Genomic DNA, 15630 nt, shown 5'->3' with positions numbered 1-15630 from the left:
TTCAAACCAAATCAAATAGAATTTATTTTTAAAGCACTCTTCAGGCAATAAATTGCCACACAAAGTTCTGTATAAAAAAACATTCCGTATACAATAGGACAACAAATCCCCTCTTTTATCCCACCCAACAACCTAAAACACCTAATACATGGACACTGTGGTTTAAATACAATAAAAACAAATAATATGTTAGAAATAAAATATGATTAGAGCCTGTATGCTTTATTTTTCCCTACACCTATCTGCTTTCATCTCACTTTTAGCAAAGTTGTTCGGGCCGGAACAAAATAAGTAGAACGAACCGGATGACGAGGTGAAATAGTGAAAGCTTATGTCATGCTCGATTTCTTTCTCATTGCCGCCATCTTCTGGCTTGTGTCATAAATGCATCCCTAGTCAGCTCTTTCATAATGTGCATGCAAGTACTTGCATTTCTTAGACACGCTTGAATAAACTTTTCTTTTTTTAACCTTTTTGGGGTTTGGGTTGGCGTTTGGACTCTACTTGAAGCAGGGCTTGCCTTACTTTCCTCATTTTCATGCAACACTTACAAATAGAAAGAAAAAAAACTGCAGGGGACGAGCATGATGTCACTCTCTACCACTCCCACCTCCGCAATGCCTCCTACCTAATATGTTCCACCCTAAACAGCTTTGATAAATTAAGATAAAAGCAGCACATATTATTTATAGAATAGAATAGAATACAATATACCTTTATTGTCATTGTTACAAAATGGGTTAACATATTGTGACAACGAGATTAGTATCGTATCGTAAGGGTTGTGCAATTTTGCATTTGGTGCAAAAGTCATCATAGTGCAAAAAAAAATAGTCAACATATGCATTGGTGCAAACATAGTCATCATAGTGCAGAAAAAAAGGTCAACATTGTGCAAGGTGAGCAGTAAACATAGTGCAGTCAACAGTTTTTCAGTTTTTTGTGCGGTGTCTGTTTTGAGCAGTAAACAAACATAGTAGCCATATATTGGCTAGGTCCTACTTATTAGTGTTTAAAATATAGAAAAAGTGGCAACTTGTAGTCTAGAATTTAATTAATTGTAGGCCAACAATGTCAACAGACTGTCTTTCACGTTTTGTCACAAGTCCTACAATTTTTTTGGAACAATATTGTTTCTCTGAAAGTTTGTATTATCACTCATTTTATTTTAATCTAATTTAAAACATGTCATCAATTTAAAGAAAATATATGAATGTACAGGGCAATAGTTTTTTTAAATCTTTTTTTACGTGCTATTAAAAACATTTGGTATGTTGATAGACTTACAACATTACCATTGTATACTTATCTCCCAGGGGAACTAAGTAGCTATAAACAATCAGTATCAATCATGGATTAATTAGCACTATGATGTTACTCTTCAGCATCCCCCTAGCTCCCATTCATCAAGCCTAATGTGTTCCGCCCCGAACAGCTTTGATAAAAGTCTGGTAAAAGGAGAAAATCAAGCATAGGGGCACTTTGAACTCGGTTAGGCATTGTTAAGGCATACTTAATAGAGACAGTATTTAACTTTTAACTTTTTAAGGGCACACACTTTTAATTTTTGCGCCTGTGGCTTTCAATCAAGTGCCCTCTGTAGTCTGTAATTTACGGTAATTAATAGTCAACCCCACTTAGAGATGAGAGCCGCTCTGTGATCTTAAATATTAATCTCATTAGTGACTGATAAAAAAGTGTGCATTTCGGACGTGCACCACTGTGCACGGGAATACATTGACCTCGCTTATTTCCCGTGACATGTCACAAGGTGTTTGTGGATAATTAAAGATGAAATTCGGGAGAGGGGAGGGGTAAAGGGGGACTACACTCTTTGCAAGTCGAAGCGAGCACACAGAAAGATTGCGGCGCAACCTGGACGGACGTGCGCGCTCGTCCGCAGTTGATTGATTTGGAGTTAACGCCAGAATTTTCCAGCTCGGGTTGTAAAACGAGTCAATTCCTAACTCGGCCTTGTTTCATTGAGGAGGAAGAATAAAAAAAAAGAAGAAGAAAAGGAGGCTGGCTGCCCCCACGCCCTCTCCGTGGGATCGATGAAGTGGGCGTCGATCGCGCTGCGGGTCGGCCAAGCTGAGATGTGACTTCGGCTGGGAAGCTTCAGCACTACGGACAGCGGTGCGACCAAGCGCCTCTCTTTTCTTTCTCTTTTCTTTCTTTTTTCTGTTTTTCTTTTTGTGCAACTTCTCCGTCCTTTTTTGTGCTTTTCCCACCTTTTTTGTTTGACTCTGCACCGTCGAGTGCACTCCGTAGGGGAGGGAAGATGCGCGCCGACTCAGCGATGATGGTCCAGCCTGCTGGATGCTGAGGAAACACGCGCGGGTAAAACGATGCTCTAATCTTGGGTTTTGTTTAACTGCCGTCGTCACAATCGGACGATTGAGTTTTATTTTTAAAATTATATAATATATAATATAGTGAATTTGTATATTTAAATACTGATTATATATATATATATATATATATATATATATATATATATATATATATATATATATATATATATATATATATATATATATATATATATATATATATATATATACACTTCAAATATTTTTCTTTCTTTATTGATGTTTTCTTTAAAAATGATCCATTTTTAGGAATAAATAAAGTAAGACAGAAATATGTTTAAATGTTTTCTTCTAAACATAAATTAAACGAGAATTATTTTATATGGATTAAAACATGTTGAATATAATTATTGAAACAATATATGTATATTTATCTTTGATTTTGATTGATGGTAGGATTCTATGTGGGGATATTCTATTGCAGGGGTTTCCAACATGGTGCTTGTGTGCACCAGGTAGCTCCCTAAGACCACTTGAGTAGCCAGTTAACTGGTTCTGAAAATATTTTATGGTTCATTGTAATTTTGTAGGAATTTTGAAAAATTCTACCAGGCGAGATATTTATTGAGTGACTGAGCGTATTTTAACCCCTAATATTTACAACCTGGTCATATTAACAATATCGTAATAACATGATTTTTGAAATACGTATCAAATTGCCAGCCCTTTTCTGTAATCAGAAACATAAAAGAGCTCTCAGCTTCAAAAATGTTGGCGGGCCCTGTTCTCGACGATAGTCAATTTAAGATGCAGCGCATCTTCTCGATAAAAAACAGCTTCCTTCAAATTAAAAGCTCATAGTCCTCGTCAGCTTTTAGGCCATTTGATTGCTAGGATAATCTGAAGGACGTGTATGTATTTTTTTTTTCTTTCATGTGGGACGTTTCCGTCCATGTGTCAATAGAGGAGGCAGTCCCGGTGAGCCTCGCTCGATAACACGAGCGCGGTTCCTCGTTTCCTTTGTGCACCTGATGCCCACACAACATCTGCTATCGACAACCGCAGATCGTCATGTACGAGCGTGCTCATGCTCCAACGAGCACACCGTTAAAAACAAAAAAACACTTTGGGTATCACGATTAGTCTTTAAGTGCGACCTGAAAATAAAATCAAAGTGGTCCGAGTAACACTTAGTTGAGGCGTGATGGTGCTGAAAGCTTCTGATCAATTGCTTCTCGGCCCTTCCGCTTGGTTCAAAGTGTCAGTGGATGAAAAGATCTCGTGAGGTTTGCTGACATTGTAAAGACGCTTTACACTAAAAAAAACAAGAGGGACTAGATGATGAAGGTGTTGTATATGAGTTTGATCAGGAAGCTTTGCTTACAACATGTAACCATGGAAACTAGTACTATTTGTTTCAAGTGGGGGGACAACCCCCTGCCCATAAAAACGCCTGCGAGGGATAGGTGGCGCCAGGCTCCTTGCCCAAGACATACCAAGTGGTGACCCATGTAGTGAAAGGATACGTGAACATGAACTTAAATTTCACAAATTAAAGTTTGTTTTTATCTATGGCATAGTCATCTGATATACAGCTCATTGTTTTACCTTTATGAAGCACAATTCAATAAAGGGGGAGTGAAAACTGATATCAATATCAGGCTGATAACCGGTCTTGGTCAGGATATCGACACAAGACCTCTTGTGAGAGTCTTACAACCATAAACCCCATCATTTTGCTCGTTTAATGGGACATTGTGTGCCATTTAGCACCTTCTTGTCCTAAAATAATGCATTAATTAATTCAAAAAAACAGGATTGATTTAAAAAATAAGCAAAAAGACATTATCCATCACATAATTCGTGATATTCATATGACAAGAAGTTTGTATTTGTTTTAGTGGTCACATATTAAGTTCTCTAAGTATTATTTTTTATACTTTTCTATTTTTGAACATGATTTTCTACTCAAATAAAGATTTTTTTTAATTTTCCCATTTCAGAATATATTCCTTATGAAAATAAAAAGTAATACTAATGACAGAATATTTACCATGTGCTATTTTGCTACTTAAGAACTCATAACATAATTTATAAACATTTAAAATTAAACCAATAAATTATTAAACATTGCTACCAATGAGCATCTATATATATTTAAATAAAACAATCATAATAATGACAACTTATCTGCCATGTGACAATTTTGCTTAAAATATAATTAAATATTATCCAAATTTGCTGCCAATGGAAAATATGTTTTAATGTGGTGTCAAGAAATGAAAGATTCAATAGCCCTAGAAATACAATAAAACTGATATTTTAAAGAAACTCTTTTAAACCTTTGCCTTTTAATTTTAGTAGTTGTACATTTGTTTTTTTTTTTTTTGCTAATTGTTGTTTTTGAATGCCCTCTTGAGGGTATAATCCAGGGGTGGCGAACACGTGGCTCTAGAGCCGCATGCAGCTCTTGGCCAATAAGAATGCGGCTCTTTGCCTCATCATATTTTCTATACACTGTGGCTCTTTGCCTTGTTTCATATCTAGTTTTTTTGTGTGTATTGAGGGTGGACACTTTCCTTGAAATCAACATAAGAACAATACTTGTTGTATTGTAAGGAGAGGAGTGTGTTATGGGAAATAATATGTTTTTAATTGTGTGTGTTTGTGTGTGTGTGTCTGTCATGGCAGGTCAGTGCGTGGTGTGGCTCTTTGACTCTCACAGTTCAAAATTTCTTTGTGTCAAACTTGTTGGCCACCCCTGGTATATGCTATACCGGCACCTGCCAGTGTCACCAGTACAAATGCTTCGTATTATGGCCAGGTATCGACATTGATACCTGGTATCAGTGCCTGCAGATCCCCAGTTAAAATACGTGTATTTTTTAAAAGGGTTAACCTGCCACTTTTATAGTTATGATGAACCATTTCAAAACGTGTCCTTAGAAAAATGGTCATTTTGGTTTTAATTTCACTATCAGAAAAATAAATTCTATTGGAAATATATTAAAAAAAATTAAAAGTGTGGGAGTGGGTTCATAAATTATGCAAGAAAATAAAAAGAATCAAAAATATGCCAAAGTGTCGCTCATCCTTCACGCGATGGCTAGGTGTGCTGCTTCCTGTTGAAACGATCCACACAGGGATGAATGATTAATGGAAGGGGCGTAATCGGGCTCCTGAGAGGAAGAGGACGCTCGTAAGGGATTCCCCCCTTTTTCAGGTAGTGAGTGCTCAAAAAGGGGGGAGGGTCCGTGCAGTTGAAAGCAAGGACAAGAGTGAGCGAAGTTGACTGGTCGTAATGTGGCCGCCATGGCAACCAGGAAATGCACCGCTACAACTATTTGCTAATTGTACCCTTGGCCTTATTAGGAAAGGTCAGGCACTTTTATTTTGGTAAGACTACCTGGTTTAAATGATCTCAGCCTGCAGGCGGCACGGATTAAATGCCATGTTTCACAAAGAAAGCTGGATTTTTTTAAAAATTGTTTTTCAGGATGCTTGGATTAAAAATCTGATAAAAGTTGCATTTAAAAAGAGACAGAGCATTTTATATGTGCAGTAAAATGAGATGCGGTGAGGTTTGTGTCTGGTGAGCAGTGTTAGGCACGTTACTGAAAAAGCAATGGGTAATTCGTAAAGTTACTAGTTACTTCATTTAAAAAGGATTTCAGTTACCCCCAGATTACCGAAACCAAGAAGTAGAGCGTTACGCCAATCATAACTTTTTGTCAAGACCAGAACAGAGACCCACTTGCGTTACGTTTCTCTCAATTTTATTTGGAAGAAGGGAAAGGATTGCACCCACGTTCCGGTGATCGCTGGTCACGGGAAGCAGGTCGCTCTGAACGCGGAAGTGGAAACTCCCTGGCGAGCGATGGCGGTGTCGGGAACGGGGAAAAACGGGTCAGTAGCCTTGGCAGGAGAGCAAAAAACGTGGTCGGGAGCAAAAAACGTGGTCGGGATCAAAAAATTGGTCAAAGCCGGGAAACAGACGGGAGCAAAAGCAGGTGGGAGTCAGGGTCAAAAAAGCTTGCCTAGAGGTTCGCAGCCGGACTGACAACAGGTGACGGATAAATGTGGGTTTAAATAGTGACAGAGAGCCAATCAGAGTCCGAGGCAGTTGGCGCCAAAGGAGCGGGCACAGGTGATTCACATCAGTAATCATGACACTTTTAGGTTACAAATCACTGTACATACTAGAATAAAAGCCAACCCCTAAAAAACTGCTTTAAAATAGCCACATCATAAAAGTAATACATAAAATCGTCTACACTAACCTGTGGAAGCAGTGGATTCTTCATATTTGTTGTCTTGTGCAATCTTAAGAGCACTTAGCCAAGCCACTCCATATCTATTTTGTCTCTGGGCTTCAAACCACTTTGAGTTTTCCTTCTCCATTTCTAGGTACTGTCCAAGACATTTTCATCCCCCAGGCATGATGAATGGCAAAATAATTTTAAATTTTAAAAAAAATTCCGAAAATGATCTGCTCATGTTTGCCCTATCGATTCGTTGTCCCTGTACAAGCCAAGCCCTTGTCCCATGTGCTGCTTACTGGTGAAACACAACCAAATTTCTGCATATAAGCTGACTCCCGGATTTCAGTATTTTATTTTATTCAGCTAGCCAGTTCAGCTATGATCCAGGTAGATACATTAGAGAGAATATCTCCATTAAGAGAAATTCAGTGACCTCGTACATTGTGCTTGATACAGCGCCACTATAATTGAATTCAGTTGTATTTTGTAGGTAATTATAAACCCCTTATAAATTTCCTCGACTGGAGAATTGCACCAAGTAGTAACCCTATGGAGTCATATTTTATTATTAACACGTTACGATAGTTGTGTTCCAGGAACGCGTTACCCTTACGATACCAACGGTATCACGACAACACTGTATGTAACATCCCACATGCCGACATTTCTTGTGTAAATACCATGTAAATTATAACTATAGCCTTATCCCCCTTGTTTTATAACCTTATCTTCTCTGTTCCTTTATCTTCTTGGCTCATACCTCACTGTGAATGTGTAAAACTGGAGTGTCATGCCCAATTTCGTTGTCACAATATGTTAACCCATTTTGTAACAATGACAATAAAGGTATATTCTATTCTATTCTATTCTATCCAGACACTGCTGGTGAGGCACAGCTTTACAAATAAATGAACCCGCATTTTATCCATTTTTTCATCGGAAGAACAAGAAAGTAATACATGAACTGAAGCATAGAAAACAAAGGTTTTATTTTATTACCTCATCTTATAAACGAAGTTTATGTTCTGCTCCATTATAAATAAAGTCTATGCGAAGTGAACAGAAAAATAACGGATGGCCTGAGTTGCAAATATTATCACTAATTCTATTGTTTGGGGGTGAAGTGCGTGCTGAACCAGAATCTTTGGTCCAACAACCCCCCTATCATGAGGCAAGAGAACCGCGTGCCTCACTCCATAGGAAGACGCTCAGCACAGTAATGCAATACTTATTGAGATTTGAAAAAGAAAATCATAAAATTGTGAAGTTAAATGAGAAAGAACTTGAATGCATCTAACAATTGAATATACCTTTGATTTATAATTCCATAATGACAGATTGAGGCAAAGACTCCACTGCCTCCCCTGACTGCATGACACTGGTGCAATGGCCGTTTAACTAACCTTGAAAAAACCCTAGATGGGCTAACAAGTAATAAATATGATAAGACAATATTCAGGCATTCCTTATCTTCTGCATGGAGTGGGTATTTTGGCCCAAGTTATCCTTAACCCTCCTAATAAAAAAATGGAACCTAAAGGACGCCTTTCTCAGATCCATACCTCAATTTTCTTCATCGTGTTTTTCTACCCACTGCTTTTATTTCGGTCCATCCTTCTTTTCTTGTGGCGACCTCCCACTTTCTTCATTCCTTCACATGTTCTGTCTTGGAGTGTGGAAGCGACTGCTGGGATTTATGCACCTGAATTAAAAAAGGCCATCTGCTGAGGAAAGTAGGGACAAAAGCACAGGAGGAGGAAAAAAAGGTGTAGGCAATAATCCTTGCTTTGATATTGCGTCCTAAATGTGTACGTGCGCCAGCGTCTTATGTTTTATTGGACTCATATAAGCTCGTAAAAAGCACGGAACAGAAGGCACCTGGTCAAGTCCTGAGTGGGATTACTCGATATTTAGTTGAGAACTAATTTACATATCTTGTGGAGAAGAAATGAAGCTACTGATCAGAATAAAAAATAGCCTTTGGAAAAAACAAAAAAGATTTCCAAAATAAATCACGAGAATTGAAATAAGTAAATATAAAATACACAAAAAATCAATATGACAATAATAATAGACAATAATTTTATCCATCAATCCCTCTTTCATCTATCCATCTATCCCCTCTGTCTAATTATCCGTCTATCTATCTATCTATCTATCTATCTATCTATCTATCTATCTATCTATCTATCTATCTATCTATCTATCTATCTATCTATCTATCTATCTATCTATCTATCTATCTATCTATCTATCTATCTATCTATCTATCTATCTATCTATCTATCTATCTATCTATCTATCTATCTATCTATCTATCTGTCTGTCTGTCTGTCTGTCTGTCTGTCTGTCTGTCTGTCTGTCTGTCTGTCTGTCTGTCTGTCTGTCTGTGAGGGTGAGGCTGTAAGGTACCACCTGGGTATATGGATGTATGTCTGGTAGTAAAAAAAATATATATAGGCGGCACGTCGGATGAGTGGTTAGCGTGTCCGCAGCTGATCTGAAGTCATCGGATCGAATCCTCTTGTGCGGAGATTGCATGTTCTTATGTGGTTTTCTTCATAAGATCGAACTTTGTCCTTTTGTGTAAATGCACAAGTGAGTAGTCTATCTCCGTGTGCCCTGCGACTGTCTGGCAACCAGTTCAGGGTGTCCCCTGCCCACTGCCGAAGATAGCAGGGATGGGCTCCAGCACCCCCGCGACCCTACTGAGGATAAGCGTCGCAGATAATGGATGGATGGATGGATGGATGACTGCATGCTTTTCTAACCAGGCAACTCTTGTGACTATGAGGATCTGCAGTGCGCATTCCGCACTCTAAACTTCTGGAAAAAAAAAATCCCAAAAAGAAACAGCATCGTTCTTGTGTAACAACATCGTCGACACTCCCGTCTGCTGGTGCTTTTGTATTCGAAGGAAGCAAAAGTGACTTGACCCATTTAGGTTGTGAACTCGCACTTGTTGACAAGCTGATGAAGGAGCACACCACAAAAAGTAGTCTGACATCCACACTTTTGGTCGAATGCAATGATTTCAACTCGTGTCCTGGTGCACACTAGTGTGTCGTGATATTTTGTTTGGTGTGTCGAGCCACACATGAGGTAATCCCTCTTTGTGCCAAGGGAAATTGCCCGATTTAATGTTTGCAAATGAAGCATATCATTTTCCAGTTTGTTTGCTTCTTCCTGTCGACCAGACGAGTAACTGTAGCATTCATCCATATCAGTTGGTGGCAACAAATTCATTTTTTCCCCTTTTTATATACTAACAAGCAGTGTTGCATGCCCTGGTTAGTTGCTACATGTCCATAAGAATTTATTGCATCAATATTGGTGTTCCGATAGAAGATTGGATTCGGCTGCTTGGAGTCGTCGGCGCTTGAAAGCTGGTTTACCTAATTTAGCGCTAGAGACACATCAGAAACAGACGAAATGAAAGGAGATAACTATCAATTTAGTTGATGATGATTTGACACGAAACCTCAATAAAGACACTCGCAGAGGTCAAAAGTACAATTGTATTTATTTTCATGAAAATTAGTTTGGCCATTTTTAGGTCTATAAGTCACACATACACAGCACGAACGCACACGCACGCACACACAAATTGGGATTTATAAAGCAGATTAGATTTGGGTTAAATTAGTTTTAGATAGATGAGGTTTAGATTAGATTATCTGCTCATGAGTTACACCAGAGATATATTTAGTAAATTATTTTGTTTGATTAGGCCGTTTCAAATTGCATTGCAAAAGATAAAAAAATCAAGCAAATCAAGCAAAAATCTTGTGCATAATTTTGCTCTTTTTAATATATATATATTTTTTTTTTTAGTCAAATAAAAGAGCTACCAAGAAGCTGAAACATAGCAAATATCAGTCTTGTTCCACTGGTAGATATTTTTGTTAATCGTATGTATTGTTTTTGTCTGATTTTAAAGAAAAACAAACAAAACAAAAGAAAACATTGTAAAACCCAGAAAACAGGTTCAAAATAAAAACTATTAAAATCTCAATTTACAGCAAAACTGTAAACACAAAATACTATTATTTTAATATTCTTCATTCTTTTTTGCGGGGTTAGACTACGTTATTTCTTCCCTTGAAAATGCCTACCAATTTTAAAAATGAAATTTACCGTTTTACACATTTGAACAACATGTAAGCACCCTTTAGGGCAGAACTGCTTTTCGTAACCTAGGAGATGTAATAAAAAGAAAGGGCTCAGCGGAAGGCCTTTAGAACAGGTTGGATTTTCTTATCTGAAGGCCTCCCTCCCTGTCCTCCTCGCAAGTTCCAAATCCATTGATGTCTTCTCTTCGTCTCTGTTTACTTAAGTTTACATTTCAACATCCTTAACCAAAGCACATATATATCAAAAGAAATAGGTAGCAATCTGCAGAACAAGTTTTAAGGAACTCATAATAGATAAGATAAATAAAAAACAAGATCCTTTTCAGCACCCCGTGACTGTTATAACGAAAATCATTTTTCTTGTGATGTTTTAACCAAGCAACAACGTCTAAAATTTGAAAATGTCAGTGTTTTTCAAATGTAAAATTCAAAGGAAATATTGAGTAGAAAAAAAGAAAAGTTGTGAGGGTTCCGAATGGTTGAGTGGATCAGCGCCGGCTGCCCATGGTCGGTTCTTCCCCCGGTGGAGTCGTGGCCACGCATGGGCAGACACACCAAACTTGTCTCTGACTGTATTCAGCCTCTACCGGCGCGTTTCCATGGAAACAACGAGCAGAGCGAGGAAAAGGGTGGGAGGAACACAAGAAAGAATAAAAGTCATCGGAAACCCCAAAAGAATCTCGTCTGCGGTCTTGACTCCTGTTGAGTTATTTCTTAGCACGACTCTTCTTTTTTTCCGCGCCCTCAATTCTTTGCGAGTTGATTTGGCTGAGGCGCCGGATCCAAATCCTTCCAGCTCAGTGGTTAACTCCGATAAAACTTTACCCACAGTCAACCTGCTGCTTAATTAGGCCTCGGGGAATCGGGGCAACTGGCACAGAAAAAGGGGGAAAAAATCGGAGACAAAAAAAAAAGCAGCTCGTATGGTTGCTTGAAATCCTTGAAAATGCTTGAATTTTAATGTCGTGTATTCATGGCTTGAATTTTGGGGGTACGTTCTTGTAATTCCTTGAAATTGTTGCCATGTTTCTCCACAAATCTGCTTAAAAATGACGCCGACACCAATCCCCTGTGGCTTCGCTTTACTGTTGCATTTCATCTTCCCTCGTGATTAACGGCAGCTGGCATTAGTGTGTATGGCATTGTCCTATGGAGTGTATTCACCCAATACGGGACAGGTGAATGCAACACCCAAACAGGGAACTATAAAATGTGTATTAGTACAAGGATTACGTGTCAATTATGCACATTCAATATGGGCCGTGCAAAAAAATTAAGGTAACTTCCTGCAACTGAAAATTTAAGCTACATAATTCTGGCATTTTACCCAAAACTATATTGGGAGAGCTTCATCTCATAAAACACATATATTCATGATTTACTCAAGATCTAAAATTAATCTTGATTAAAATTGCATATGTAAATCACAGCTATATTTATGATTCACAAATAAATTGTTCTTTTAATAATACTGGAAAATATTGTCATGATTACTGATGTGACTCACCTGTACCCGCTCATTTGGCGACAACCGCTGCAGGTTCTGATTGGCTCCCTGTTACTATTTGAACCCAGTCCTGTCAATCCCCTGGGGTCAGTCCGTCTGCGAACCTGTATACTAGGCAGGCCTTTTTTGACCCTGACTCCCACCTGTCCCGTTTTTGCTCCCGTCTGTCTCCGGCTACGATCCTGACCACGTCTGCTCTCCCGTCCCGACTTACGACCTGTTTTTGATCCGGTCCCGACTTACAACCTGTTTTTGATCCCAACCACGTCTGCTCTCCCGTCCCGGCTTACGACCCGTTTCTGACCCTAACCACGTTTTTGCTCTCCTGTCCCGGCTATCGACCTGCTTTTCCGTCCTTGACACCGCCATCGCTCGCTATGGAAGATCCACTTCCGTGTTCGGATCACAAAAAGGGTACGAGAGCAACTTGCTTCCCGCGCCTAGCAAACACCGGATCGTGGCCGCAGCCCTTCCTCTTTCATTTGATAAAACTGGTGAGAATCGTAAGGCAATTGGGTCTTGTTTGCGTTCTGGTCCTGACAAATATGAAAAATTAGCTTTGAAGTCCTTAAAAGTGCTTGAATTATCCATGTACGGACTTTGGGATATGCCTAAGCTCTAAACATAATGTGGAATTTGTCACAAGCCAGAAATGGAGACAGGACCCAATAGCATTCGTTTTACTCAGTTTTATTGAGAAAGAGAGCAGTGCTTGCTTCCACGATCCGATGATCGTCTGTCACGGGTAACTGATGGCAGGAACGCAAAAGTGGCACTTCCGTGTCGAGCGAGGGTAGTCGTAGGCAGCGGGAAAACAGGTCGATGGCCGGGACGGAGGAGCAAGGGCAGTAACGAGTCCAGAAAAGAGGTCGGCAACAGGTATCAGGCAGGAAACAGGGCAAAATAGGTCGATGGCCGGGACGGAGGAGCAAGGGCAGTAACGAGTCCAGAAACAGTTCGGCAACAGATATCAGGCAGGAGAAAACAGGGCAGGAGAATGTCGGATTGTACAGAGCTTGCCTAGCTGAAAGCATAGGTTCGCAGAAGGTCTGACAGCTTGGAAGACAGGGGTTTAAAAGGAGTCAGGGAGCCAATCAGCGACTAGGGCTGTTGGCGCCAACGGGGCAGTCGCAGGTGCCCCGAATCAGCAATCATGAAAGAATTGGAATAATATGGGATGAAATCATGCTCAGATGAAATCAGATGTAAAACGTTTTGAGTGAAAACTGTGATTATAATGGGCTGTTGAAAAGGATCGGAGTATTTATTTCTTGTATTTATCTTTAGTTCTGTTAAACTTGTTGCAAAGATTTTTAATTTTCCTTCTTTTGCTGCCATTTCTGACAGTGCTTGACCGAGACCGGAAAGATTTGTTTAATAATATTTTTCCCCTTTTTTCTGTGTTTATGGTGACCTTTGGGCTTAACAGTTTGTATCCTGCTCGTTACATCATGAAAAGAGGAAATGAACTGAAACAAAAATAAAAGAAAATGAGAGGAGAGGAAGGAAATATAGAATATAGAAAAGAGGAGAAGAAAGGAAATTAAGAGAAAAGAGTAGAAACGAGAATAGAAGAAAGAAGAGGAAATTAAAATGAGTAAACTATAAATAAATAGCACACTACAGACACTTTATACTGGACCATACTTGGACTACTCTTGCACTACAGTCACTTTCAACCTTGTTTTATCTTATTCTTATCTTATTAGCTTAACTTATCTTGAGTTCATCTTGTATTTTTATCTTTTAAGTATTCATAATATTCTTTTATGTACACATGTATATACTTTCTTAGTTTTATTACGCTGGCAACTGTGTGGACAGCAAAGTAAGGAATTCATTGTGCATGGAATCGTGGTTATATACTGTGCATATGACAATAAACGCTTGTCATGAACCGGAACAGGATCAGGACCCAAACGCATGACGTTTCTCACACAAGCCTTTTATTACGGGAAATGGGGAGTCACGCGCGTGTAGGCAGCAGTCTTGCATGAAATGATAGGAAGCCAGAGGCCGACGAGATAGATACCAATTGCCCGAGTAGATATCGGACAGATGGGGTCGATACCGGACAGGACGGACAGACAGGATAGATTATGAGACAGGATATCAAACTAAACGGGAAAGAAAACAGGAGAGAATAATAAACAGGACGGAAATAGACAGGAACGAATCAGAACCCGCGTCTTGAGGGGCAGAGGTCCGTTGACGGACTGACAAAGGAAGGGTGAGAGCACTGAGCTTATATAGACGGAAAGCCAATCTGTCAAAGAGCCTCAGCTGGCGCTACATGGGTGGGGCCAACTGGGCGCCATGGCAACCGTGACAACACTTTAAATCTTTGAATCTTGAATCTTCAATGACACTATGTACTTGATACATGTCAGCATGGACCGGGCCATGAAAAAAAATCGTATTTTAAATGTTGAACTATTTGTAAAATGTTGGTCAAATGTGTATCCCTAATAACATTTAGCCTTACAGGGACAATGTTAGTTTTTAGCTTTTATTCTCAGCATGGGCAAACAAATTTTAAAAGCACTATAGGACTAATATTTTTTCCCGTTTGATGCAATGCCTACATTTGTCCAAAAGATGGTGCACTCAAAAAACATTAGATGTTATTGGAAATAAACCATTATTGACCAGAACTAGAACAGGCATGGAACAGAAGTCACCTACAATGCTTTAATTTTTAGTTTTGGTTTCATTACGTTTCAAGTTGATTTGGAAGCCCTTTACAGTGCGCATCTAAGATTGGAGAGAAGTCAAGTCAAGTCAAGTTTAAGAGCAAAGGCTCCGGACCAGAACATGGGAGGAAATTAGATCTTTGAGTTTGAAAATCCTCGACTCCGAACCAAGTCCAGTTTGTTTCCAAATCATATGGTTAAAACCGAAGGTGACAATTAGAGACTGAAACGCAACAGTAAGCAAACTGAGCGGGGAATTCATGTGAATGTTAAAGTCCCTCTTAATGATTATTTTGTCCGCGTAGGTTACTAGATCAGACAACAGTTCCGAGATTTCATGTAAGAAAACCAAGTATGGTCCTGGGGTGCGATACATAGTTACTCCAAAAATCGAGATGAAAGAGGACCACATGACAAGAGCCTCAAAGAAGACAAAGTGATCATGATGGTAATAGGCAACTGTAATGGACGAAGCTTTAGATGAAATTTAAGCAGGTTATAACTATTTTATAATAGGCAAGTGTTCAAAATCGCATGACATTAATGGGATTTAGACACTGTTTTGGCAGTTATTTAAACTAATCAATCTAGGACCCAAGACGGCCCACAAATCAACCCGCATTTAACCTATACGTTAAAACAAATTTGCAATACTTTCTGGGATGTTCGCTTGCCAAAAATATGTGTTCTTCATTGGCAGTTTTCTGCTTTCATAATGATTCT

The 15630-nt window shown here is 39.1% G+C and overlaps 1 protein-coding gene across 2 annotated transcripts in view; it reads left to right on the top strand.

Annotated features, from left to right (window-relative positions):
* The first annotated feature begins 1870 nt into the window (after positions 1–1870).
* Positions 1871–15630, top strand: part of grm2a (glutamate receptor, metabotropic 2a) — a 52074-nt gene continuing 38314 nt past the window's right edge. Inside the window, exon 1 of one of the 2 annotated variants that reach the window (XM_088338362.1) lies at positions 1871–2136. The gene's annotated coding sequence lies outside the window, so the exon portion shown is untranslated. Of the gene's footprint in view, positions 2341–15630 lie in introns of both variants that reach the window. The other variant, XM_088338361.1, reaches the window with a different exon arrangement.

Source organism: Urocampus carinirostris, chromosome 6 (assembly GCF_059441175.1).
Source record: "Urocampus carinirostris isolate Australia breed hairy pipefish chromosome 6, RoL_Ucar_1.0, whole genome shotgun sequence".
Lineage (NCBI taxonomy): Eukaryota > Metazoa > Chordata > Actinopteri > Syngnathiformes > Syngnathidae > Urocampus > Urocampus carinirostris.
Note: the sequence above shows the minus strand (reverse complement) of the source record. Positions and strands in the feature narration are given on the sequence as shown.